We start from the raw sequence: 26,669 nt of genomic DNA, 5'->3' as shown, positions 1-26,669 counted from the left end.
TCTGCCACGCACGCCACACATTCGCTATCACTTGGTGCCCAGGGGTGCCCCAGATCTCCCAGGATCCTAGCAACGCCTCTGGTACAGCCCTTCATCTAAGTGTCCTCAACTCTGGTATCCTTTAAAGAAAATTACAGGGCTGTGGAGTCAGAGTTGGAGTCGGAGTCGTGGTTTCAGAAACTGAGGAGTCGGAGTCGCATGATTTTTGTACAAAATCCACAGTAAGTATTAGACTAAGAAGTCGGAGTCTGTTTTTGTGTACTCGGAGTTGGAGTCGTGGTTTCAGAAACTGAGGAGTCGGAAGATTTTTGTACCGACTCCACAGCCCTGGAAAATTACGAACGAATAGAAAAGCAATCTAATACATTTAGAAACCATCTCTTAACCCATTCCAATCCAATTTTTGGATCACCCATGTTTCCCACAGCACTTATGTTTTTCTGGTGTGCGGCGGGGATGTGGGTGATCCAGCAAGTGCTGCAGCAGTGGGGGCATAAAGACATAATTTGCATATTCAGCAGTGTGCATTGTGGGTCACCACAGTTACACACTTAAAGAGAGTCTGAAGCGAGAATAAATCTCGCTTCAGACCTCATAGATAGCAGGGGCACGTGTGCCCCTGCTAAACCGACGCTATCCCGCGGCTTAACGGGGGTCCCTGATCCCCCAAATCCCCTCGTTTCAGCGAGGGAGCGCTTCCTGGTTGGGGCAGGGCTAACCGCCGCAGCCCTGCCCCACGCGCGTCTGTCAGCGCGTATCTCCGCCTCTCCCCCGCCCCTCTCAGTCTTCCTTCACTGAAAGGGGTGGGGGAGAGGCGGCGATGCGCCTCTTATAGACGCGACTGGAGGCAGGGCTGCAGCCGTTAGCCCTGCCTCCAGGAGCAACCAAGTCTGCGACCAAGTGTCGCAGTGGGGGGTTTGGGGGTGAAGGGAACCCCGTTTAGTGGCGCTATATCGGCGGTTTAGCAGGGGCACACGTGCCCCTGCTAACCATGAGCTCTGAAGCGAGAATTATTCTCGCTTCAGAGTCTCTTTAAATCGGAATTATCCCAAGTACCTTCTGTTTTAAGAAGCTAAACCACACAAACATTAACTTCAATTAATCCATGGAACATGTAGTACTAACATTTACCACAAGATGGCAGTCAGACCATTTAAAAAAACAATCTCTTGTTCTCAGGTAATGCTAAGTACATTGTAAATGTTTGTGGTGTTGTTGTGCTAGATTAATTTTTCCATAGGTGTTTGTTTATATTACAGTAGAGCCTATTTAGCTCAGAAGAATCCTGAAATTTCTTATTGCAGCATTGTTACTGTCATTGCATATGTTAGTGTATGATTCTGAACTTCTCTTGTTCCTATTTGATAAATTGTGTCTATTGGGTGAGCAATAAAAATGATATAAAAGATAATGCTTCGCTCTGCCCAGACACAACAGTATGACAACACATGGGCATGTCAGAAGACAGTACTGTCAGTACACATTACAGTGTCAGAACAAGGAAGATGTCACTTGTCACCATGTCATAACACTTCACACTCGGGACACTGCATCCCTTACACACTTACTATATCAAAGCTACCCATTGCAGGGCATAGATCATTAAGTCACAGGTGTTCTCACTCCAGGGAATGAGGTCACTTGAGGGTCTCCAACATTTATCCATACTGATAAAATTATAATAATAACAATAGTGGAGAATGCAGTTGGTTTAAGTGTTCAGTGTTAGGCTCCCTGCACATTGCAAATCCGATTTGCGATTCCGATTTCTGAATTGTGATTCAGATTTTCCCTGGATGCTACCAAAAGGAAAAAAAGGAAAAAAAAACGCAGCGTGCAGTACCGATTCAAAATCGGAAATCGGAATCGCATGTGAAAATTGATTAAAAATCGGAATCGAATGTAGGGCTCAATTCTCTAAGCGTGATAACTACTATCACAGCAGTTATCACGCCATCTGCCGTGCACAAAGTTTTTTTGCGAGTAAAGGATTACTATGCGTGATAAATGAAAGTTTGCACGCGATGACTCGTGTGAAACCTGCGCGTGATCGTGTGCAAACGTAGTTTGGAGTAATCCTTTGCTCGCGCACACCACTGCGCGTGGCAGATCATGTGATAAATGCTGTGATAGCAGTTATCACGCTTTTGTGAATCAAGCCCGTAGTGTGCAGGGAGCCTAAAGAGGAATTGTAACCAAGGATTGAACTTCATCCCATTCAGCAGCTGATAATCCCTTTCCCATGAGAAATCTTTATCTTTTCCCGAATAGATCATCAGGGACATTTGTATGGCTGATATTGTGGTAAAACCCCTCCCACGGTGCTGACATCACACTGTGGGAGCCTTGTTGTGTTGTGGGAAATAATGGCTGTTTCCAGCTGCTTGACAACCAGTATTTCCCTCTGTTCATATGTATATTTATTAAAAAAAATCCCAATCTTTTAGCCTATCACATTTTTAAGGCTTATGGTTATAGATAATGGCACTTGGTGCTGTCTGTTTTTTTTTTTATTTTTTTCATTTATTTCTGCCAGTTGTAATGAAGATTACATGCAGGCTAAATGTGGCTTGAACAGTTCCTCTTTAAAGCGGTATTGTCACCATAAAAAATCAAATTTCAACAGCAACTGGTCTGAGTGTATTAAGTGATAAAGATGCTAATCCTGCACTCAAAACTTGCAAAACTTTTTCTGCTGTTATGGTTTGTAGTCATCACATACTTTAGGAGCACTGGCCCTAGTGCCAAACAGTGCCAAAGAGTTGAATGCCCGGAGTTCTTTTTATCTATAATATATTCTTCCTCTGCCATTTATTTCCTTGCCTAGCTGCTTATCAGAAACACCCTCTGATTACTTGTGTTTACAAGCAAGGCTGAGGTGACTCAGTGATTGGAAGTGTAAATAAAAAAAAGACAGTGCGGTTGTTAGTATACACCTCAGTGGGAGTGTCTGAAGACTCTGTGAGGAGGGCAGCTAATGAATACACAATGAGCAAGAGAAGAGAGGGGGGAAAACAAGAGTCAGGGAGGATATGATGTCAGCATTAGCTTGGCAAGATGGCCACTGCCTAGAATAGGATTTTCTGCTTTTCCTTTATAAAATTCACAGGAATCATTACGTGGATAGCACAATGCATCTGTTATGTAAGTAGAAGTAGTATTTATCTATATATGTGTTTTTTATTTCTAGGTTAGCATGGGTGTCGCTTGTTCTTTAAGGTGGCCACTAACAGTCCAATTTTTAGCGAAGAAGGGATCAAATAGTTATGACTGGAAGAAAATAAAATCTGTTGATGTTCCCAATCGGCTGCAAATGATTCTTTAAAGCAATCATTCAATGGCTATTTTGTTGATCGGAAAAATGTTTTTATAATTGGTTTGTGATGGGTAGGAAGTACAGATTGGTTCATTGATGCTGAAGTATCAACGTATTACTGCATATTATTTCAGATCTTCAAACATTTATTCCCTAAAAAATTTAGAGAAAATCCCCTAGAACTCATCTCTCATTAAAAACAGCATGCTAACTGTGATCTTGAAAATATCTTTATAGATAAATCTAGGATCCGCAGACTACACAAGAAAATCCAAGATTGCCATCAATATCATTTACACCAAAGGAATCTTTTACCTCCCATATTGTCACTTCCCTCCTTGCATAATGTTTGCCAAAATAAATGGAAAAACTGCATTTGTACACTTAGATAATTTACTTACACACCTACTTTTAGTTAATCAGTTAAATAGGTGAGGGTGAATCCGACTGGAAAATTGAAACATAAAGAGCTGCAGCACACATTTAGGGGAAAAGGTTTTTTGTTTTTTTTGTTTTTTTTTTATATGTCATACCAAAAAGTTAGATTGAAACACACAAAATTGTCCAGGTAGTGTTTATAGGGCATAATATCTGAGCAGTTGAAAAGGACGCTGGCAGCATCCTGTTTATTTAAGTAGTTCACCACTGAGGGATTTTCCCCCTTATGGGCCAGAGCAATTTTCACATTTCAGCGCTTCTCCCTTTCATTTGCCAATAACTTTATCACTACTTATCACAATGAAATGATCTATATCTCTCTTTTTTGCCACCAATTATGCTTTCTTTGGGTTGTACATTTTGCTAAGAATGATTTTACTCTAAATGCATTTTAACAGGAATAATGAGGGAAAAAATTGATTTTTTAAAAAGTTTTATAAAAGTGTTTTATTTTGGTAACTATGGGAACGAAGGTAAGGGGTTAATTAATGGGATATTTTATGTATTTTTATTTCATGGGATGTATTATTGGGTGTAAATTTACTATTTGGCCACTAGATGTCCTCCACTTTATTCCTAGTGTGTGTTGTGTACTGCATAAACGCGTTACAGGAAGCCACGTGTGAATGCTTTACTTTCACATTTGTCAATGACCAACAGCATCTCATTGATGCCAGTGATCATTTATCTCAGGCACTTTGATCGGGGACATGGAACTGTGTTCCATTCACTGATCTGTGTACTAACGGGTGGCAACAAGAGCACATGTGGGAGTGCACGAGCACGTGTGTGTGTGTGTGTGGGGGGGGGGGGGGTGAGGTACATTTATCTTTGCCTCTGGGACTTTAGATGAAGTTCTGTGGGGCGTAGATATACTGCCCCGGGATGACAAGTTGTTAAAAGGGTGCCCGCTATAATAGTGGGTGCAAATGTAATTAAAATGTATTATCACATGACAAAGTATACCCACCTGAGCTCATAATTAGCATAATTAGATCTTTATTTTTATTGCAAATGGAATATAAATGTTGAATCTACACGGTCTTTAAGAAGTGCAGGACCATCATTCCTAACTTGAAAAATGGTGTAAGGCAAATTAAAGTAATAATGAGGTATTAGAAGCACCTAAGTGGTACAGACCCAATGGAAATTATACTAATTATGTACAGTATAAAATTGCTATGATGTACTTAGTTAAGTTTCCATCTAAACTAGCATGCAAAAATGACAACCAAAGGTTTGATCATGCCATCCTCATACACCTGTATGCCTGCAAGGAACATGTAAATACATCTCACTGCATTCAAGCATCCTGATGCAATGATGTGGACATAATTACTATAAATATACATGGATCCATGTCAGATTGTTCTTATTATTATTATTTTGGATTTATATAACCCTCGTATCTTCTGGACAATAGAGAATACATACTATAGATGGTTAAATAGAGTTAGGTGTGACCACAATTTAAAGTATTGCCCTATTGAGCATGATCCTACACTGCTAATATATAGTACATTCCATAATAAATGGTGGTTTTAGACCACCTGTCTTGACAAATTATATGCCAATTGGAAACGCTGCACATGTGTATCATGGAGGGAGAGGGCATCTGAGCAATCATTATAGATGTAGCTATACCGAGTTTGCATCGAGGTGGCCCATACATATTATCAATTCTATTTACCATTCATTGTGACGGAGAACAGAGTTAAAGAGAATCTGAAGTGAAAATAAACTTATGATATAATGATTTGTATGTGTAGTACAGTTAAGAAATAAAACATTAGCAGCAGAGATATGAGTCTGATATTGTTTCCAGTACAGAAAGAGTTAAGAAACTCCAGTTGTTATATATGCAAAAGAGCCACTGATCTCTCCGACTTTCAAAGTGGCAGAGAGCTCTGTCTTCTGAAGCTTATTATCTCAAGTGTCTGTCACTGTATTTTGTTTTATTCTGCAGAGGATAGTTCAAAAGTTCAGTAGCCGGCTCTGTAAAATCATTTAGAATGCTGAGTGTAATGTGTAAACTGCAAATATTAGAGAATTATGCAATGTTATTAAAAAAAAACTATATAACTGAAAATAAAAATATGAGGCTATTTTCTTGGCTACTAATGTTCTAGTAATTATCCGTACTACACAACCAATTCATTATATCATAATTTTTTTTTCGGTTCAGTGTTTCTTTAACCTCTAGACGACCGCAACACGCTGATGGGCGTGGCGGCAGCCCCTGGACCGCCTAACGCCGATCAGCGTAAAGTCCTGGTGCTCTGTTTTGCAGGAGATCGTGCCCAGGCTGTGCGTGCATCTCCTGCTTGGTGGGCGGAGTGGAGCTTTTAGGCGGCGAAACTGCCTTCTAATTACATGTACAACGCTGCGATCTTCAGTAGCGCTGTTCTCTCCAGAGGCACAGAGGTGATCGGCTGTCATAGGCTGAAGCCTATGACAGCTGATCACGGGGATTGGCTGGTGAGGGGAGGGAGGGAGGGTTACAACACATATAAAAAACAATTTTTTTATAAAAAAAAAACAAAAAAAAACCAGGCAAACATACATAAACAAACAACCATCTGGGGGCGATCAGACCCCACCAACAGAGAGCTTTGTTGGTGGGGAGAAAAGAGAGGGAATCACTTGTGTGCTGTGTCCTGTGGCCCTGCAGCTTGGCCTTAAAGCTGCAGTGGCCAATTTAATTAAAAATTAATTAGCTTTTTGTCACAAAAGTTCCTCGCTTTCATGAACCCCTGTTTCATTTTTTGACAAATCCTAATAAAGGAAACTTGCCCCAAGAACGCACTCTGCATAACTCATGCAGTCTTCACTCTTATTCCAGACTGGGTGACTGCAGGATTCGCACCTTTAGACTCCTGCCAGAGATCAAGGATCCTCTTAGATGCTTATCTATATTTCTTTTCACACAGCAGCTTTTACAAGGGACGGTTGTTCTGCTGGTATGCTAGTCAAAACCTAAAATTCATATTTCACGGATTTCCTAGCCACTAGGAATATGCTAGTCGCCCATATTTACAGAAATGATTAGGCTCAATCTGACTGACACATGTTCTGGGAAATTCCCTGGTGGATTGGACCTATAGCCATTCAGGAATAAAGTTTCTCCGTAACACTGTACAGTTTAATACTCATGTTTCATATGTGTGAGTTCGTAACACCTTACAGAATGCAGATATGCAGTCCATTTATTGATGGGACCTATGTGCATGGAGGGATTGTTTTCTGACAGATTTCACTTGTTGTCTTTGAATGCAGACTTGTTGTGCACATGCAGTATTTATATATTTAATATATATGTACGTGTGTATATGTACGTGTATATTTAATATATATGTACGTGTGTATATTTAATATATATGTACGTGTGTATACGTACTTATCGTGTAAACAACAAGTTGTGCGCCTGATCATTTTGTGCGGTTGGTTGAATGTAAGTATTGAGCTTTAATCAGACAGGATAGAAGATCTCTACATGCTGTATTTACACAGCAGATACTTGTATCTATCTATCTATCTCCCTAGAGGAGCAGGTGAGACCTGCGAAACATGTCATATTTCGAGTTTTATTTAAATAAAGCAGTTTTTTTGAAAAAAGATCACTTCTGTTTTCAGTTGGGAGGTAAGTCCACCACTATCTCCCCTTTTAACTGTTTTTAATATATTTTAAACTACTTGGCACCTCTTTTTTACATACTATTGTAGGATAGAAAATTTAGATTGATTTGGGGCGGGGCAGAAGCATCAGTAGATCAATGGCCCATTCCAACAGGAAATCTATTGAAAATTGATCAAACTGCAGCGTTGCATTGTTCAATGGAGCACAACATTGCCGATTCCTGCTGGAATCTGTTGAAAATCGATGTGTAGTGTATGCTAGGAATCGATTCCTCTCTAGTAATCTGTAAGAGTATAAGTCTAGGACTATGGTATGGACATTAGAGTATCACTCTGTTATGGACTAGATTGTTATCGTCTCTGGATGGCCATTAGCAATATCTTGTTTAATGTACTTTGTAAAATGCTGCAGAAAAGACCCAGGCCTCATATGATTCATACAATGTTTGCAAAGGATGGTCAATGAGTTGATGAATTTATATGCAGCTTGAAAATAGACCAATCAAATGCATGTAACTGCGTCATTTGATCAGTCCACTTTCAAGCTGCATACATTTGCATACAATTAGTGTAAGTTTTGCATAGACTCAAAATTATTATCATGTCATTGACCACTCCTACTGCTTAGACCGGCAGAAAACAGGCAATACTACTTTGTACCAATGTACTTTGTATAGAAGGTTTTTACATATTACTGCAGCCTCTACCAATAATAATCATAACTTCATATTTTAAAGCTGTAATTATGCAATTATAAAGTGATTAAAATGTCTTTTGTCAATTCTGCAAACTTTCTTTTTTTGTAACAGTAAGAGTTCTTAATAATTCAATTTTATTTTTAGAAATACTCTTTTCTATCCTTATGAAACCATTAGTATGTTCTTCTGTAATTTTGTTTTTTAAATATTGTGGCAAAATATTTTTGGGGCATTTTCAAAGAAAAAAAACTTGCAGTGACTATGTGTGAATTTAAAGCCTGTGAGAATTACAGATGACACAAAACATAACATTTATTTATTTATTGTATTTATAAAGCGCCAACATATTACGCAACTCTGGACATTAGTTTAGGTTACAGACAATATTTAGGGGTGACATACAGCAATATGACAATACAGGAATACAAGAAAACCAGATCACACAGCACAGTATGAGTACAAGGTAATGCTTAGTCAGTCACTGGAGGGGAGCGTGGAGATTAGGCAAGTTAGGTTCACTCAGATGCATAGCATGGGTGTACAGTAATTTTGGTGCATGATCAGGTAGGACACAAAAGGAGGAGGACCCTGCCCAAAGGCTTACAATCTAGAGGGAGAGGTAGGGACATGAACAGTAGGGGACCAGAGTTCAGCTGTAGGTTTAGAGCAATTGTAAGGCGTAGTAGGCCAGAGTGAAAAGGTGATTTTGAGGGCTTTCTTGAAGATGTTAAAGGAGGGGGCTGCCCTAATGGGTGGAGGTAGGGAGTTCCATAGAGTTGGAGCAGCTCTTGAGAAGTCCTGGAGGCGTGCGTGGGACTGGGTTCTAATTCCCAATCTTAATTCAATGTGTACACACATAAGCACATTTGTTCAGAAATGTGCTCACTAGATATGGCTGTCGCTCACCAGATCATAAGATCAGGAGGACATTTTATACAGGCTGTTTGTAAAAAAATCAGGTACATTTTCTGAAATAATAAATCATTTTCACGTGTAAAATATGTTCTCATTTAAAAATGTGGCAATTAGTGTTTCTGTTTAGGTGTTAATTAAGTGCAACTAGAATTTAGGCTATACTTAACCTACCCTCCCTTTCCTGGTTACCCAGGCATGCTTGGTTAAGTGTTTGTTGGAAATATGAAGTGGTATCCCACACTCCTTTTTTAAGGTCAGTTATGTCACCCAGGCACTACAGAGTCAGATAATCTTTAACCACTTTTGGATCCTTGGTACGCATATCCACGCCCCTTTAAACTTCACGCGCGGATCAGGGGCGTAGATATGCGTACTGCTGCCTTACCATCGCATTCATGATCCCCGCGCTGTTTTCCGCCGATCCACCGTCGCAGCCCCCTCCATCTGTGATCAGGATGTGAGAATCTTTTGATTCTCAATCCCGATCACCGTTCACGTGTCTTCCCAAAGCTTGTTAACGTCGCATAAGCTCTGAGACCCGACACTTCCGTGTTCGGCTGCGTTCTATTAATAGAAACACGGTCACCATCTTGTGGCCAAAAAGTAAAATACACCTATTTATGCCACTATACTGTTTTCCATAGCAAGTTTATTATTATTTTTTTGTTTTACTTTTAACCCCTTCCATCCCTGCCCCACAGTTACAGAAATAAAACACTATAAAAATAAATTACATCATTTAATTTTTTTTACATAAATAGTTACCTTAGGGACTTTTTTAATACGGATGTCATGAGTATATTTTTTCAAAAAAAAGTTCTTGTAATAGGTGAAAATCAAAAATCCCTAAATGGAAAAATGCTCCTTCATTTCCAGTTAAAATATTATCACCATACATTGTACTAGGGACACAATTTAAACGTTGTAATAAACCGGACAAATGGGCAAATAAGATGTGTGGGTTTTATGTACCAAAGCACATTTTATTTTAAAACTATAATGGCTGAAAACTGAGAAAACGTTTTTTTTCTTTTTTCCTTATTATTCCCTTTACAATGCATATAAAATAAAATAATTCAGAGCAGAAACTACCACCCAAAGAAAGCATAATTTGTGGCGAAATAAACAATATATAGATCATTTCAGTGTGATAAGTAACAATAAAGTTATCGCTGAATGAATGGGAGGAGCGCTGAAATGTGAAAGTTGTTTTGGTTTTTAAGGGGAAAAACCTGTGATCCTGAAGTGGTTAAAAAAAGATAATGTACTCCTTAATATACCAACCATACCAGACACTTGTCCAGGTATGCTCAGTGGTGGACTATGGTCTATTCCCTACCTCCATGTGACCCAAGGATGAAGTAACGGTAATAGTATGGAGGAGGGACTAATGGTGGAATCTGTAGCTTCCTTAATAATTAGGGAACTTCCACTCCCCAGATATCAATCACCACTCAGTAAAATTAAAACAGTCATATATTAGTACCCCAAACCCATTCCACAAAGAATTAAATATAAAAAAACAAAAAAGAACTAATGCTTTGCATATGTATAAACACCACAAAACAGATTTTTGTTAATGTCCCACCCTGTAACCCTGGGTCTCACGCTTAAAAGGCGTTCTTTAATAGATGAACTCCCATGAATGTTGTTCTCTCCGTCACTCATCCAGGGCTGCACTGAGGCAGGAAACACATTTGGCGGAATCACATGCGTGTTCCACTATGTACTATGGGGAAAATGTATGCGATGATTCTAAGTGTGTTCTCTCCCTGACACTTCCAGGCTCCTTTAACTTCCAACTCTACATTTGGCCAGTGACATCAGGTGGGACTCTTGCCTCCATCAGTCTAAGGTTAGAAGTTAGACAACGGGGGGTTTAACATGTTAAACTCCATCATTTAGATAAATATAATAAACTTGTCATGTCACGTGAGCACTGCTCTATGATACTCATTATTTAATAAGGGATATTTTCTGTAAGTGTCCCAGTTATCAGAAAGAACAGCAGTTTCCTGTGACATACTGCAATTTTAGTGGCCACTATTTTTTAGACTAGACTGCCTTTTACCTAATAATGCATAATAATGTAAGGGTGCAGGGTCGTAACTACAGCGGAGTAGCCCTTGAGCTGTAAGAGGGCCCCAACTACTAATTCACTCCCTTCGATATAGGGGTCCATTCTTCAGATCAGGTGTTTTTATGGCTACACTTGATATGGTAGTGAAGATTACGATTTCCTCACTTGTTTATGAACTGTGCAGGTTGGGCTCCCAGGCTTCGAGGGTCACCAGTGGTAGGGAAAGGGTGTGAACATTGGGGGCTCCCCTCAAAGTTTTGCTTGGGGGAACCATGCTTTTCAGTTACACCTCTTTGGGCTTTTGAGATAAACAAAACCTCTTTACCCAATATTCTACTCCATTGAAATCAATGGGACTTCAGTTTGGTCATTGCTGATATCAGAATAGTTTGTCCTTTTGGGGAAACATGACCAACTGAAAAGACTGCATCTACTATTGCCACCTTTAAAACAAATCCTAGTCTTCCCTATTCTTCAATTTTGTGAAAATTATTTATAAAGCTGCCATCGGACCTGATCACCACTTTATATGGACCCATGGAGTTTGTCACTTTTCAAATGACCTTTGCATTTTATTATTTTGCCATTTTTATTCAATCAGCTTGATTAAAAAGCTGCAATCAGGCCTGTACATTACTTAACATGGATCAATAGAGAGTATCACTTTTATATTAGTGAATCCCATAGGAAGTAGTAGAGAACAGTGGTGTTTATTTTATTTAACATATGTCAACCAGTTTCCTATGAGCCCTCTCAAAGGGGCACATTCGTGAGAAGCTTTAACATTTAAAATCCATACAGTATATAGAAAAACATACTTTTGTTACAGAGTAAATGCACTGTCCATTTTTTACTTCCTATGTACCTGTCACTTGCAATAGGTATTATAATCTGACAGCTCTGAGCCTCGTTTTGACAGGTTTTGGATTAGTACATTTCCTCATGGGGATTCTAAAGGTTCTTTTTGTTTGTAAAAACACTTCCTGATAGTCAGTAGCACAGCCCAGCTGCCAGAGTAGTGGGTAGGGAGGCTGGCCAGTGTTTGTGCATAGGTCCTTGCCAGAGAAAGCTTTTGAAAAGCATAAATGATATCTTAAGCATCCCCCATGATGAGAGGGAATAGTTCAACATTTGCTCGTTAAAGGTTCAGAACCATCAAATTAATGTTACTCCCTAAATCAAATTCATATTACAGCTACATAGGAAATCCTTTTTAAAGCAATTTACTCTGGGACAAATGTACACCTTACATGTATGTGTAAACATGCATTTTAAATGTTGCAGTGTTTTGTCATTGTGGTCCTTTAAAAAGAACCTGAGGTGTGAAGACCGATAGAAGCTGCCATATTTATTTCCTTCCTTTGCCTGGCAGTCCTGCTGCTCTTTCTGGTCAATAGGGTCTAAATCACTCACCTGAAACAAGCATGCAGCTAATCATGTCAGAGTTTGTTATAGACATCTGATCTGCATGCTTGTTCTGGGTCTATGGCTTAAAGTAATAGAGGCCAAGGATCAGCAGGACAGCCAGGCAATGTGCATTATTCAAAAGCAAATAAACAAATCAGCCTCCCTTTCACATCAGGTTTCTTTTAAGGGTAACCTTTAGTGAAAGGAATATGGAAACTACCATCTTTGTTCCCCTGTTAAAAAATTACCAGTTGCTCAACTGCCATGCTGATGTTTTTCTTAAAGAGAACCTGAACTGAAAATAAAAAATAAAAAGTCAAAATAACCATACACACTTAACTCCTGCGTAGTCTACTAAATCTCTTTCTCCTCTCCTGCGTTCTGTTTGTCCACTGTGATAGATGGATTTCTCTGTCCTCCATTTTAAAAGTGGCCGTTACCCCATAGCAACTGTTAAACTGATATCGCCCACTTGAGCCATAGGGAAACATTGGACATTACCTTGTACATTCAGTTGTAACTGACAGCTGCTGATATAAAACTGACAGCAACTGGTATATTTCAGTTCTGACAAAATATTGTCAGAACTGGAAGGGATCACTGTAAGAAGAAAATGGTGAGCTTCTGAGAGGAACGGACGGTGATGTAAGTATGTAATATTCATTTGCAGCTACGTCATGTGTTTATTTTAAATAATTTTCCTCGCTTCTGGTTACCTTTAAGTCGTATGAGTGACACACTTGCAGGAAATAAGCAACCAATAGGCAGGAGAAAACACAATGTTGAAGAAATTTCTTATTTTCATGAAAATACAGTATATCTTTTACCAAAATCTGTGATATTTTCATAAAAATTTAGCATCAGGTAAAAAGCTCATCACTATCATCAGGATGGTACACTCCATATTTCTGTCGCTTCAGACTTCGGTCTCTATTGAAGCAACGCACTCACAAAGCTCCTGGTGGCCAGACAGCAGATGATCTTTCGCTTAGGCTGTCCATCACATGAGCAGTATTTTTTGTGTGAAAATAAACACTTGCCTCAGAATAATAATAATGGGATTTGCTAGCACTGGAGAGTGCCCTATTGTTCCATCGGATATGTGAATTCTAATGGCAGGACAGCTTAAGAAACATATATACAATTATGAAAAAATATATATACGGCATGGAGCTGGGGCCCTCTTGGTTAAACATTACTCATATACAGTAGATAAGGCAGATTAACTCTTAAGGCTGTTGGTTTGACAGTGTGGATAGAGCGAATGAGATTTGCAGGTTCCAGTTTGTAATTACAAGTAAATTCTTGTGTCTGCTTTCAGCTCCAGGTCTGGTCATATCTGTGTGTCAATTCAAATGTTCCACATGCAGAGACTTTCATTAAAATGCGTCCCCCTTTCCTTAAGGAAAGAAATAAGGGGAAAAAAAAGCGCCATCCTTCCTGCCTCTCTCTTGTGCAGACTTTGACATGAGGAGTTTAGTGACAGTCTACAGCTGAGAATCCTGGTGTGACAGACAGGTATAAAGCATCTTTCTTATCCCCAGCCTTTCAGGACTCTGCTTGCACAGAGAAGCTTGGTAATTAGCAAACCAGAGACCTCATGAATGCCGCATTATTTATATATCTCGTTTCATTCATCCGGAATTCTGACAGCACGTCATCTCGCCGCTATTTACAAAGCTGGATCTCTCTCTTCTTTGGTCTTTAAAAAAAAATGTATATATATAAATAAATGAGTCCAACAAACTAATAGGTGGGGATTAGATATAGCCAGAGGCTTATGCAGCCTGACTTTCATATGCAGACTTGTGAGTTTTTCACTCTTCCTTATCAGTATCTTGGTTAACCTCTGAAGCGCCAAGCATGGCTAAAGGAATACATCCAGGAAATCCTTAAATTAAGTATGTGAGTGAAAATAAAACTATTTTATTGTGCTGATATATCACAATAATTTATAGAGCTGGTTAAAGCTTTAATATTATTCTTAGTTGAATAGTACTCCTTTGCTGCCAATTAAAAAAGTGTGTTTTTCATGCGGCCTCGTGTGACCTGCAACCTAGGTAACGAGTCACATGTTCTCTAGCTGTCAGGGGGCATTGTGGATGTGTAACATCAACGAACACTGCAGTGAGAACGGAGTCTGTAGCTTTCACTCAGGTAGACCATGCAAAAAGTGAACAAATGGTGGCCTCAATCATACATTTACAAACACCGGTATTATAAATAATGCATTCATTAATAAATATGAAATTGTGCTGTAAAGGTGATGGCCACACAAGGTATCACTTACCAGATTTTTATTATAGGTCACTGGTCTGCCTCTGTATGTGTTTGCCATACATCTGCTGCTCTATAACTTTGCACCTGTGTTGCACAGTTTTCTGTAGGGGTAAATAATTCTAAATTTGTTGTAAAGATTTGCAGGCATTTAGGTAAAGTAAAACAACAATGAAAATGGTAACCATTCCATTTCTGTACTGTTTGCATAAATAAAGCTGCCATTGGCTAAATAAACACATCTACAAGTATATCATCATGTGATATTTGTGGCCATAATATCAATCACCCTATCATTTTAAGATAGTTATTTTTGTTTACTTTTTCTTGCTATTGTTGTAAACAGAAGGGGTGTAATGAGCAAAAGAATCAACAGTTGTGGATTAAAATGTAAAATCATTCAGCTGCAATTTTGGCAAATGTGGCATAATTTCTAGGACTTTTATATTCTACACTTTTTTGGATCTGTAAATATGTCTTTGAATAGGCACAGATAATTGAAAAAGTGTTATGCAAATGGAATGTTCATACTTGTCACCCATTCTATGCTCATGGAATATTAATGGAGAAGTCATGTATGGGTAAGAGTCCCAACATTTAATGTTGGAGCAAATAAAAAATAATATAGGGTGGCTTTCTAAATGTCTTAAGATTAGTTACAAAACACACATATTTTGGATAAACATACAAGGGGCATGTGAAGTGGGGGCGGGCCATAAATTCTTTGTCGTGTTGTAGCACCTGTCCAAAGGTTACAGATTAGATGATATTAAGAGAGGTAAATGTGCTCTTATAAAAGAGACATTGCTAATTCCATTATTTTATAAGCTCAGTGTAGTTCTTTTTATTGGATTAATAACTGAATCATTAATGACAGTGCACTTATAATGTGTTTAGATCAGGTCTTGACAGACTGTGGCCTACAGAATTTTTGAATTAACTCAATGTAAACAATTTTTTTATTGTATTTGTTTTATTTTAATAGGTTCATTACTAATAACATATTTTAAAATTATATTGGTTAAATATAATTTTTGGTTAAAAGACAAATATAACAAGATGACTTTTGATTTGGAAACAGAAAACCTCTTAGTTTAGTTGGCAAGTTTTATAAGCAATAAACCATCTTGCTTTGCTGGCGTTCTAAACAAGTCTCTAACATTACGAAGGCCAAGTCTACTGACTTGATAATTAATTTATAAACATTTTCACTGTTGATACTATTTTAGACTTAAACTATCCAACTACACTGCAGTATTGCAATTATTATGCATACAAAACCAGTCAGTCCAGCAGAAGGAGCTAAAGTAAATAAAGAAATGCTTATCTGTAATATTCTGTATTTCCCTGATTAAAGCAGTAGGATTAGCTATACTATGCCAGGGGAAAAAACACATATATAAGTAGATAAATACTTGATCTACTTACATAACACATGTATTGTACTGTCCACGTTTTGATTTCAGTGAATTTCATATAGTAAATGAAGAGAATTCTGTTCCTAGTGGGAACCATGTCTTTTGCCCACAGTTTGAGGCTAATACTGATGTCATTTCTTCCCTTAGCTTTTTTTTTCTTTTCTTCTCCAATGCTGAGTCACCTCAGCCTTACTTGTAAACACAAGTGAGCAGAGGATCATGTTTCAGCTAGGAAGCTATGCAGGGAAATAAAGGGAAAAGGAGGAATACAGGATCTTCTCAAAAAAATTAGCATATTGTGATAAAGTTCATTATTTTCTGTAATGTACTGATAAACATTAGACTTTCATATAGTTTAGATTCAAATACACACAACTGAAGTAGTTCAAGCCTTTTATTGTTTTAATATTCATGATTTTGGCATACAGCTCATGAAAACCCAAATTTCCTATCTAAAAAAATTAGCATATTTCATCTGACCAATAAAAGAAAAGTGTTTTTAAAACAAAAAAGTCAACGTTCAAATAATTATGTTCAGTTATGCACTCAATACTTGGTTGGGAATCCTTTTGCAGAAATGACTGCTTCAATGCGGCGTGGCATGGAGGCAACCAGCCTGTGGCGCTGCGCAGGTGTTATGGAGGCCCAGGATGCTTTGATAGCGGCCTTAAGCTCCTCCAGAGTGTTGGGTCTTGCGTCTCTCAACTTTCTCTTCACAATATCTCACAGATTCTCTTTGGGGTTCAGGTCAGGAGAGTTGGCAGGCCAATTGAGCACAGTAATACCATGGTCAGTAAACCATTTACCAGTGGTTTTGGCACTGTGAGCAGGTGCCAGGTCGTGCGGAAAAATGAAATCTTCATCTCCATACATCTTTTCAGCAGATGGAAGCATGACGTGCTCCAAAATCTCCTGATAGCTAGCTGCATTGACGGTGCCCTTGATAAAACACAGTGGACCAACACCAGCAGCTGACATGGCACCCCAGACCATCACTGACTGTGGGTACTTGACACTGGACTTCAGACATTTTGGCATTTCCCTCTCCCCAGTCTTCCTCCAGACTCTGGCACCTTGATTTCCGAATGACATGTAAAAGTTGCTTTCATCCGAAAAAAGTACTTTGGACCACTGAGCAACAGTCCAGTGCTGCTTCTCTGTAGCCCAGGTCAGGCGCTTCAGTCGCTGTTTCTTGTTCAAAAGTGGGTTCATGCTTCCATCTGCTGAAAAGCTGTATGGAGATGAAGATTTCATTTTTCAGCACGACCTGGCACCTGCTCACAGTGCCAAAACCACTGGTAACTGTGCTCAATTGGCCTGCCAACTCTCCTGACCTGAACCCCATAGAGAATCTGTGGGATATTGTGAATAGAAAGTTGAGAGACGCAAGACCCAACACTCTGGATGAGCTTAAGGCCGCTATTGAAGCATCCTGGGCCTCCATAACACCTGAGCAGTGCCACAGGCTGATTGCCTCCATGCCACGCCACATTGAAGCAGTCATTTTTTTGCAAAAGGATTCCTGACCAAGTATTGAGTGCATAACTGAACATAATTATTTGAACGTTGACTTTTTTGTTTTAAAAATACTTTTCTTTTATTGGTCGGATGAAATATGCTAATTTTTTGAGATAGGAAATTTGGGTTTTCATGAGCTGTATGCCAAAATTATCAATATTAAAACAATAAAAGGCTTGAACTACTTCAGTTGTGTATAATGAATGTAAAATATATGAAAGTCTAATGTCTATCAGTACATTACAGAAAATAATGAACTTTATCACAATATGCTAATTTTTTGAGAAGATCCTGTATATTATGGATAAAAAGAACCCCCAGCATGCAACTGAATGACAACTGAATGGCAATGGCTATTAAAGAGCCAGTGCTCCTAAGGTGTGTGATAACTCCAAACCATAACAGCATAAAAAGTTTTGAAAATTTTGAATGCAGGATTAGCATCTTTATTATTTAATATAGCAGTTTCTGTTGAAATTTGATTTTTATGGTGACAATACGGTACATCCATACATTACAAAAAATCCTTTTCAATAGCAAACTTTATAAGTAAACCATAATGAAAGTAGTTAGAAACTCACTTAAAAGCAATCCTAAACCACATAAAGATCGAAATCTAAGCACCGTCCATATGCAGCAGGCATCACATGGTACTGGCAGTGACATATACTCACCCTTCCACTCATACTCTAGTGCTGCAGCATATCTTCATATCTACTGAGGAATGTCCTGGTTGTCTCCAAACCAATCCACCTCTCCCACTATCAGGGAGACAATTACTAGCCCTGAGCGCAGTCCATGATAATAAAGGTGCCTATACATTTGCTGAAACCCTGAGGTTTGAAGATTTACATGTGTAGCAACTGGGAATAAGCATTTAATATCAGTCACAGTTGGTAACTTATAGTATGGCTTGTGTACATGGGTTGTTTTTTTTGTTTTTTTTTTTGTAATTCAATGAAATAACTTTAAAACCAGCTGTTTAAATGTCTGTAGAGTGACACAGACACATAACTTTTATATTGCGCTTTTCTCCTGGCGGACTCACAGCGCCTAGAGCACATGTGTTGAACTCCAGGTCTGGAGGGCCAGATCCATGCCAGTGTTTAGGATGGACTGAGAAAGAAAGGAATGTGTTCTACCTGATGGACCACACCTTTCCTAATTCAGACCCATCAATTAATTTGAGCTGTATCAAAAATGTATGAGGATCTCGGCCCTCGTAGGACCGGTTTGACATACCTGGCCTAGAGTGACTAGACAACAACAACAAACAACATTTGCAAAGCTCTTTTCTCCCATAGGACTCAAAGCACATAAGCATAACTCAGACCAGTAACTGGTAAATTGTGGTACCGAGGAAGAATTCTACAAGTCCGCAAATACCAGGCTAAACAGGTGGCTTTTCATTCTGGATTTGAGTAACTCCATGGATGGGGTGTGGTAGGGAATTCCAAAGGGTAGGGGCAGAAATAGACGTGTGGTCATTAAACATTTGTAGAAGATAGTAAAAGATGTTGGAGACCACCTATGTCCACTGCTGATTTTGTAAAATGATTTCCCGTAAATATATAACTAACATTCAGCTATGTGTATGGCCCTTCTGTATTGTACTCTATATAATGCCACTAACGATAATGGTGCTATGTAAATAAACAAAAGTCATAATAATATGAAAAGAGGTCATATTTTCACAAGTAATTATATTTTTTTATTCTCTTCAGTGACTGTGCTAGCTTAAAATGTCTTTTTTTGTTAGATAGTTAGTTTATCAGCACTCACAGTGGGGCATTCACTTGATATTTGTTGCTCCACTTGGCCCCTGGACATTCATTTGAGAACAAGAAAAAAAGGTGGGAAAGCAGTGAGTAGATGTCATAAATTAGTAGGGGGTCCTAAACTGTGCCTCATAGAAAAAAAAATTGACACAAAGACAAAAACAAGCTTAGAGACTATCCTTCTCTATGAAATGCCGTTGTGTTTCAGTCACACTGTATCTGTGACACAGGTAGCTGAGCTATCTATCAGAATAGTAATTATATCATGCAATATGAAGGCCCAGGCACATTGTTATGTGATTGAACCAAAGCTGTTAGATGAAAAGATATTTTTCTTTAGTTTGTAAAAAAAAAATGACTATGAGAATAGGAAACAGATTTGAAAAAAACATTAGTGCTAGGCTAATTGTACTCTCAAGTTCTGTATTGCCCCACAGAACCATTTTTTTCCCCCAACGTTTAGGCCAAAGCACAGTGTTACATGGTGAAACTATATTGTTCTTTAATAAAAAATAAACAACGGTTTCCCTCGATATCTTCAGAATTAGGAAATGTACTTGTTAAAACCAAGAGCGTGGCTAATATCTTTTGGGCAAATTTATTTGCACAGGTGAAAATTGCTCTGTAGAGCCCACTATTTTACAATAAACCAGGCAATTTTTCTGTCCCTTATTTCAAAAATGACTATGGTTGTTAAAACTGGAAACCTTAGTTGCACAAAACTAGAATGGTAATAATCTGCCTTGGGCAAATTATGTAGTCAAAGTTTTCCCATTGTAAAATCATTCCTCTCCCTAATTCATTATGAAATTTATCACAGGTGGTGACATCTTCAGTCCTGCCAGGTGATCTCTGCAGAATGTTTTATTACTGAAAGTTCTGAAGCCAGTTCAAAACATACCCAGTCTCCCAGAAAGCTATTCAGAATTCTCCCCCCCCCCCCCCCCCCCGAGCAAATCAGCCTAGGCTAAACATCACTGGGACAGTAGGGCTGAATTCAATATAAAGCAATATATCTAAACCAGGAAAGTTACCATAAAAGTGGGTATCCTGAAACATTTACTGCATTCTGCTGTATGTGACTACAGAATCTTTAAATCAATTGCTGTGAAATTCTGCTTCACATGTTTCTGTGATGATAGTTATTGGATATGAGCCTAATATATGGACGTAACTGATAATAAATGTGATACTGCTCCCAAGAAAAATCGTAACCAGAACTTCGTTACAGTAAGTTCCAGCTAAAATGTGAATATGGAATGGATGGTTGAAGCAGTGTTGGTTGTGTATTATGTGTCAATGCTTGGAGAACACATCAGATTGTGATGCTTATGTTAAAATGAAAGAACGCACTAAGCCTAACCAGGAAATCCTCCATTTTCGAACACCATCCCTAGCTTTCTGGACTTTCACCACTCTCACATTACAATGCACCCTTACACTTGCCTGTGTCATTATCAGACTCTGGCCCTTATTCAATTCATGTTTTCTCCTAAGTTTTCTCATAGGTGATATTTTTTCACCTAATAATCAATAAAATGCATTTTAAGCCACAGGCAAGCAAGAAAATACTACAGTACGACAATACTTTTTGACCAACGTTTGGTACTTTTTCAATTGCAGAGAGCTAAAATGTTATTTTAAACATAGGATATAAATGATCACCTAGGAGAAAACTCAGGAGAAAAAATGAATTGCATATGCCCCCCACTCCCCAGTGTTCTAACTTTTATGAGAAAGAAATGCTGTTTTTTTTAAATACATAAAGTCACCCCCACACCAAAGAAAAGAAGGGATATATCTATATATATATCTTCTATCTGGAGAAAAACAATGAACAGTACAGAATCACTAAACCCCCATACCCCCCAAAAGACGGAATACCTCCAGAAATCAATACTCAAGCACAGTCCCTTTCAATATAATTATTCAAGGCCTCTACAGAAGACATTCCTTCTCCTAAATTGCAAGGCTCCTGATTACAGATACAAATTGCATCTGGTTCCAAATGGACTAGAAGCAGCATTTTTTTGATCCTGAACTCAAAAAAAAAAGCACTTGTGTCCCAACCTGGCTCTCTTCTGCTCTATACACAGGACAACCCCAACCCTTGCTGCTGCATATTCTGTGTGATCATACACAGGACAGTTTTCCCAAGTCTAAATGACCGGATGATGGAAGGGGAGGGTTAATGGAGGGATATGAAGGCATGTTGCCACTAAAGTTACGTATTGAAATTAGACTTCTGTTTCGTGAAATGATCATTCATGATCATTTTTGAGGTCTGATATCCACACAGGCTTCTCTGTCCTGCAACTAGTTGTGTATATTTAGCTGATTACTATTCTATTTCCCAACCTGTGATGCCTGGAAAACAATGTACACTGAGGAATAACAAATTGCCATGCAAAAACAATTACCCCCCAAAAATAATATATATTAATAGCTGTAGAATGTAGGCAGTGGTGGCAGAGCTAATGTGAGGACCACCAAAAGCCTACATGTGATAGTTGCTAGTTGCCTATTGTATTTCAAGCACATTGAATTTCTCAACAGTAGTCCCCAACATTAGGAACATTCAATATGCAAGATATCATAGACACTCATGGGCTCATATTCTATTAACTTTTTCTCCTGAGTTTTCTCCTACGTAGCATTTTCATATCTTATCAATAAAATGCCTTTTACAGGGAACCCGAGGTGAGAGGGATATGGAGGCTGCCATATTTAATTCCTTTTAAACCATACCAGTTGCCTGGCAGTCTTCCGGATCCTGGCCCTTATGCAATTCATATTTTTTCCTGAGTTTTTCCTAGGAGATCATTTTTCATCTTCTATTTAGACTATTTTTCCAGCAGTTTGCAATTGAAAAGGTAACAAAAACTAGGTAAAATAGTACTGTAACAATTATTTAAAGTATTTTCTTGCTTTTTGGTGGTTTATAAGGCATTTTATTGACAAGTTTGAAATTATCACCTAGGAGAAAACCCAGGAGAAAATGTGAATTGCATAAGGACCCCTGTCTCTCTACTACTTTTAGCCATAGACCCTGAACAAGTATGCAGCAGATCAGGTGCTCTGACTAAGGTTTTACTGCATTAGCCATATGCATGTTCCAAGGTTCGACTCAGACACTACTTATGCTAGAAGATCAACAGGGCTGCCAGGCAAGTGGCATTGTTTACAAGGAAATAAATATGGCATCCTTCATATCCCTCTCACCTCGGGTATCCTTTAAGCCACCAGCAAGCAAGTTTGACAGTAGTTTTTCACCTTCTTTTTTGTACTTTTTCAATGGCAGAGTTCTGAAAATGTAAGATGAAAAATGATCTCCTAGGAGAAAACTTTGAATATTTGAGAAAAATAGAATATGGGCAATAGGCCCATATGCAATTAACTTTTTCTCCTTGGAGACAATTTTTAATCGCCTCTTTAAAATAACTTTTTGTGATTTTGTATTTAAAAAAGTACCAAAAACTAGAATAGAAAGCACTATCAAAAGTATTTTGAGGGCCACATGCAATTCACTTTTCTCCTGAGTTTTCTCCTAGGTGATATTGTTAAACTTGTGAGTAAAATGCCCTTTAAGCTTCCATAAAGCAAGATGATGCTCAAAATAATTTTGATAGTACCTTTTCATCTACTTTTTTGTTCTTTTTTTAGTTGAAAAGTGCTGTAAAGTTATTTAAAATCAAAGATGAAAAATTATCTCCTAGGAGAAAACGCAGGTGAAAAAGAGAATTGCATATGGCCCATGGTGTATTACTGAACTGAAGCAAAATACTTGTAAATAATATTATATGAATTTGATGACAGCACATTGTATGCAATACGAGATCACACTGTCACCTTTAAAGGTATTTGGTAATGTATGTATATAGACTCTTTTATTATTTATTTATTCATATATTTATATAGTGTAACATCTACAGAAGTTTACAGTCCATAGTTGTGTCACTAGCTGTCTCTCAGATGAGTTCACAAAGTATCACCTAACATTGTCTTTTTCTCATCTCCTTAACATACTCTGAGTCCAATTTTGGGGGAACCCAATAAACGTATCTATATGTTCTTGTATATGTGCATGGAAATCTGATTGACCAGAGTAAACCCACACAAACATGGGGAAAACACATGATCTCCATGCATATAGTATATAGTATTGTGGTGGCATTCCTAAAGCCTATCTTATCATTGAACCTTTACCACTGTAAACAACTGATTAGAAAAATAAATTGGTAAGTTGATTGAGTGCTGAAATGTTGAAAGGTCAGATTAAGAACGACCCCTTAATTAATCAGCCCTTGTATGCATAAAAAAAGAAATTTATTGACGTGTAATTACATAAAAATTCCTCAGTGTGGCAGCATTGTCTTGTTTTCCGCAAACCAATGTACTAGAAGTCTGGTTTTGTCTCAAATTCTGAGTCTCACAAAAGCTTCCCCTTGATTCTCAAGCTTTCCCAATCTTTCCTGTTTACACAGTGTATGTTGGGAGTTATGCTGCGGTTGTAAGGGGTTAATGTATATTGCTGAAGCATTGTGAAGATACACATTAAAATAAAGTTAGACCCATCACGAAAAAAAAAAAAAGATCTTCACCCCTAAGCTTCCTTTGAGGGCAGCAATAAGTCAGTGTTTGCTCTGTGGGTTTTACGTAATAAATATCTTTTGTCTATTAAACAGCTTGGAAAGGAATTCCATTGGTTGAAGGATGCCTTGCAAATCTTACACCAGCAAACCGCTTGCGTCCTTTTTTTTTTTTTAGCTGCGAATACGCAAGACAATTAAACCCAGTGGAAATGGTATTTTCAATAGTGTGCAAATAATAATAATAATGATAATCACAACAACAATAATAATAATAAAATGCGGTTCTAGTGGTTCTGTAAGCGATTCTGCATTTTTCAACCGAAGGGAAGAGGGCTGAAGTTGCAGTAAATTATTCAGACTTAAATAAAGAAACGTTGCAGAAGAGGCATTCATTTCTCGCGCAGCGCTCCAGCCATATTTCTTAAATATTTATAATTACTCAACAAGGCTTCTTGTTGCTTCTCTGTAAACAAAGAGGATTTTAAACTCCCCCCCCCCCCTCAAGCCGCATCCTGTAGGAGCGTCGCTTTGCTGCTCGTATCTTGCAGCCCATAGGAAGAACAGATTAAGGGTTTCACGGATAAGGCCTGCTAGTAGCGGTATTCGAAGCCGGAATAACTGATGCTTTTTTTTTCAAACCGATTAAAAAGCTTTAGAAATATAAGCAGATAGATGTGGAGTATTGTAACACAACAAAGGGAGGGAAGCCTCATTACTGGAAACATAAGAATGGATGTTAAAAGGTTTTTCTGCAAAAAGGAAACAAAAAAGCTTCTCTCCATATCGCACTGCAATGCTCTCATAGATGAAAAAGAAATAACTGCTATCTCTGGACAAGGCAATATGCAGCGCTTTTAAATTTCTGTCTCTCGCTGAGCCACCTTTTTTTTTCCCAGTGACATTAACACCTATCTGCGGTTCGCCACCTTTGTGTTTAAATTTTCCTGCCCCCGTATTACGTTTTTTTTTCTAATTTTTTTTTTGTTATCAGGGCATGCGGGGGTCTGTTTGCATCCTCGTTTATACAATCTCAGCCTGCAAGCAGGTGGATTAGAGATAACTCTCATTGTGCCACTGTTTTAACTCTGACACTGTCATTAATCATTCCTTGAAGCCACACTTCAAGTTTCAGTAATCAGGACTGGCTAGCCTTCAGTTGCAGCACAATTGCCTTTTCATGATTCAATGTTAAATTGGAGGCGAATGTCTGTAGCTGGGCACTGCTTCCGCATCCACTATCTGTCTCATCATTAAGGTATTTATCCTTCCTGGGCTTGTGCAGGGAGCATCTCCTGCCGTCCCAGGAGAACACACTTGTAACCACGGATCAGATTTGTTACCCAGGCTTTCGGCTTTTGATTGTCCGCCTATAAGTTCAGGATTAAAGTGGAATTTCCCACAGGGCTATGAGGGATTTGCTAGCGTTTAACTGTTTAACCTGCCTCTTTGTAAATGAGAATAGCCTGGTCAAGCTCTTTTTCCGCAGGGAAAACCTTGTGCTTAGTGCCGAATGTTAAATTCCTCTGGCGGCAGGTACAGTTTATTCCTGTGAAATTCTCTTCCGCCGATAACAAATTGTTTTCCTTGTTCTGGATGCACGCTAATCTCCAATCGTGGAAAAAAAAAATACTCGTCTGGATTTCTTTTCATGAAATACAAGTCTTATTATTATTTGTCTAGCGTCAGGTTGTTGATGTCCCTCTACGCTTATTACCTTGCCACCCTTTCTGTGCCATTCACTCCTTCGGGGCAGCTTTTCCTCCGCTAGCCTGGCTCGGGTGGAATGCTCAGACCTAAACTGAAAAATAAGGCAACCATGGCAAGATCAATGAAGATTTCCGGTTATTCTCCTGCCTAAATATAAACATACAGGAACCAAAAAAAAAAAAAAAAAAAGCAATATTCTTTTCTGCCAAATGTATTTCTGGATGGGATATTTCTGAAAAAGCACCTTGCATGCTTAATGCGCTGACTTCTTCACCCAAGGTTCACAGACTTCTAATTGCTTGTATCTTTCTCGTGTAATTCTTTTATCTTGTCAACCTTGTCAAAAATCCATTTTTTTTGTAATTTATTATTTTCAAGAAATACTATGTGATCTGACCTTAAATCCACAAAGCTTATTAAAACACTAAAATTCCTCGAAAAATGCAGCTCTGTTTATCTCAATCGGTGCGTGTTATATTTTTATTTCAGCCAGTCAGTTTGACCCATTGAATTTTGCAAATGACCCCGCCTTCGCCTATAGAATTGGCCGAGTGATGACCATTTCAGTGACGGTATCACCCAGGACTATTCTAACTGAAACAATGACTGAAATGTCAATGATCAAGAAAATGATGTTTTAAATAAAGATGTCATTAAAACAGTTGTGTGTTGAGAGTGTACATGACCTGTGCTTTCCTGACTTCAATCTGCAAGTATATTGTCTATGAAATAAAAAGGAGAAATGTCTTATGGGTAGTATTCTTCATCAGATAACAATCCGTATGATGTGTCCTTTAGATTAAGCTCTGGTAGCCTTTAGTGGAATGATCTGACGATACAAGTGGACTTAATTCAGTTTGGGCAGGCGTCTGCGTCGTCGTGCTACGGC

At 38.4% G+C, this 26,669-nt stretch overlaps 1 protein-coding gene across 4 annotated transcripts in view; it reads left to right on the top strand.

Moving 5' to 3' along the window:
- Positions 1-26,316, top strand: part of LOC137531844 (son of sevenless homolog 2-like) — a 77,857-nt gene extending 51,541 nt beyond the window's left edge. For 2 of the 4 annotated variants that reach the window (XM_068251815.1, XM_068251820.1), the window contains exon 7: positions 3,191-3,278. The gene's annotated coding sequence lies outside the window, so the exon portion shown is untranslated. Of the gene's footprint in view, positions 1-3,190; positions 3,279-26,269 lie in introns of those variants that run through there. The other 2 variants (XM_068251818.1, XM_068251819.1) reach the window with 2 other exon arrangements.
- The last annotated feature ends 353 nt before the right edge of the window (positions 26,317-26,669 follow it).

The sequence above is a fragment of the Hyperolius riggenbachi genome, chromosome 9 (assembly GCF_040937935.1).
Source record: "Hyperolius riggenbachi isolate aHypRig1 chromosome 9, aHypRig1.pri, whole genome shotgun sequence".
Taxonomy (NCBI): domain Eukaryota; kingdom Metazoa; phylum Chordata; class Amphibia; order Anura; family Hyperoliidae; genus Hyperolius; species Hyperolius riggenbachi.
The sequence above is the reverse complement of the archived record's forward strand: the minus strand, read 5'-3'. Positions and strand labels throughout refer to the sequence as shown.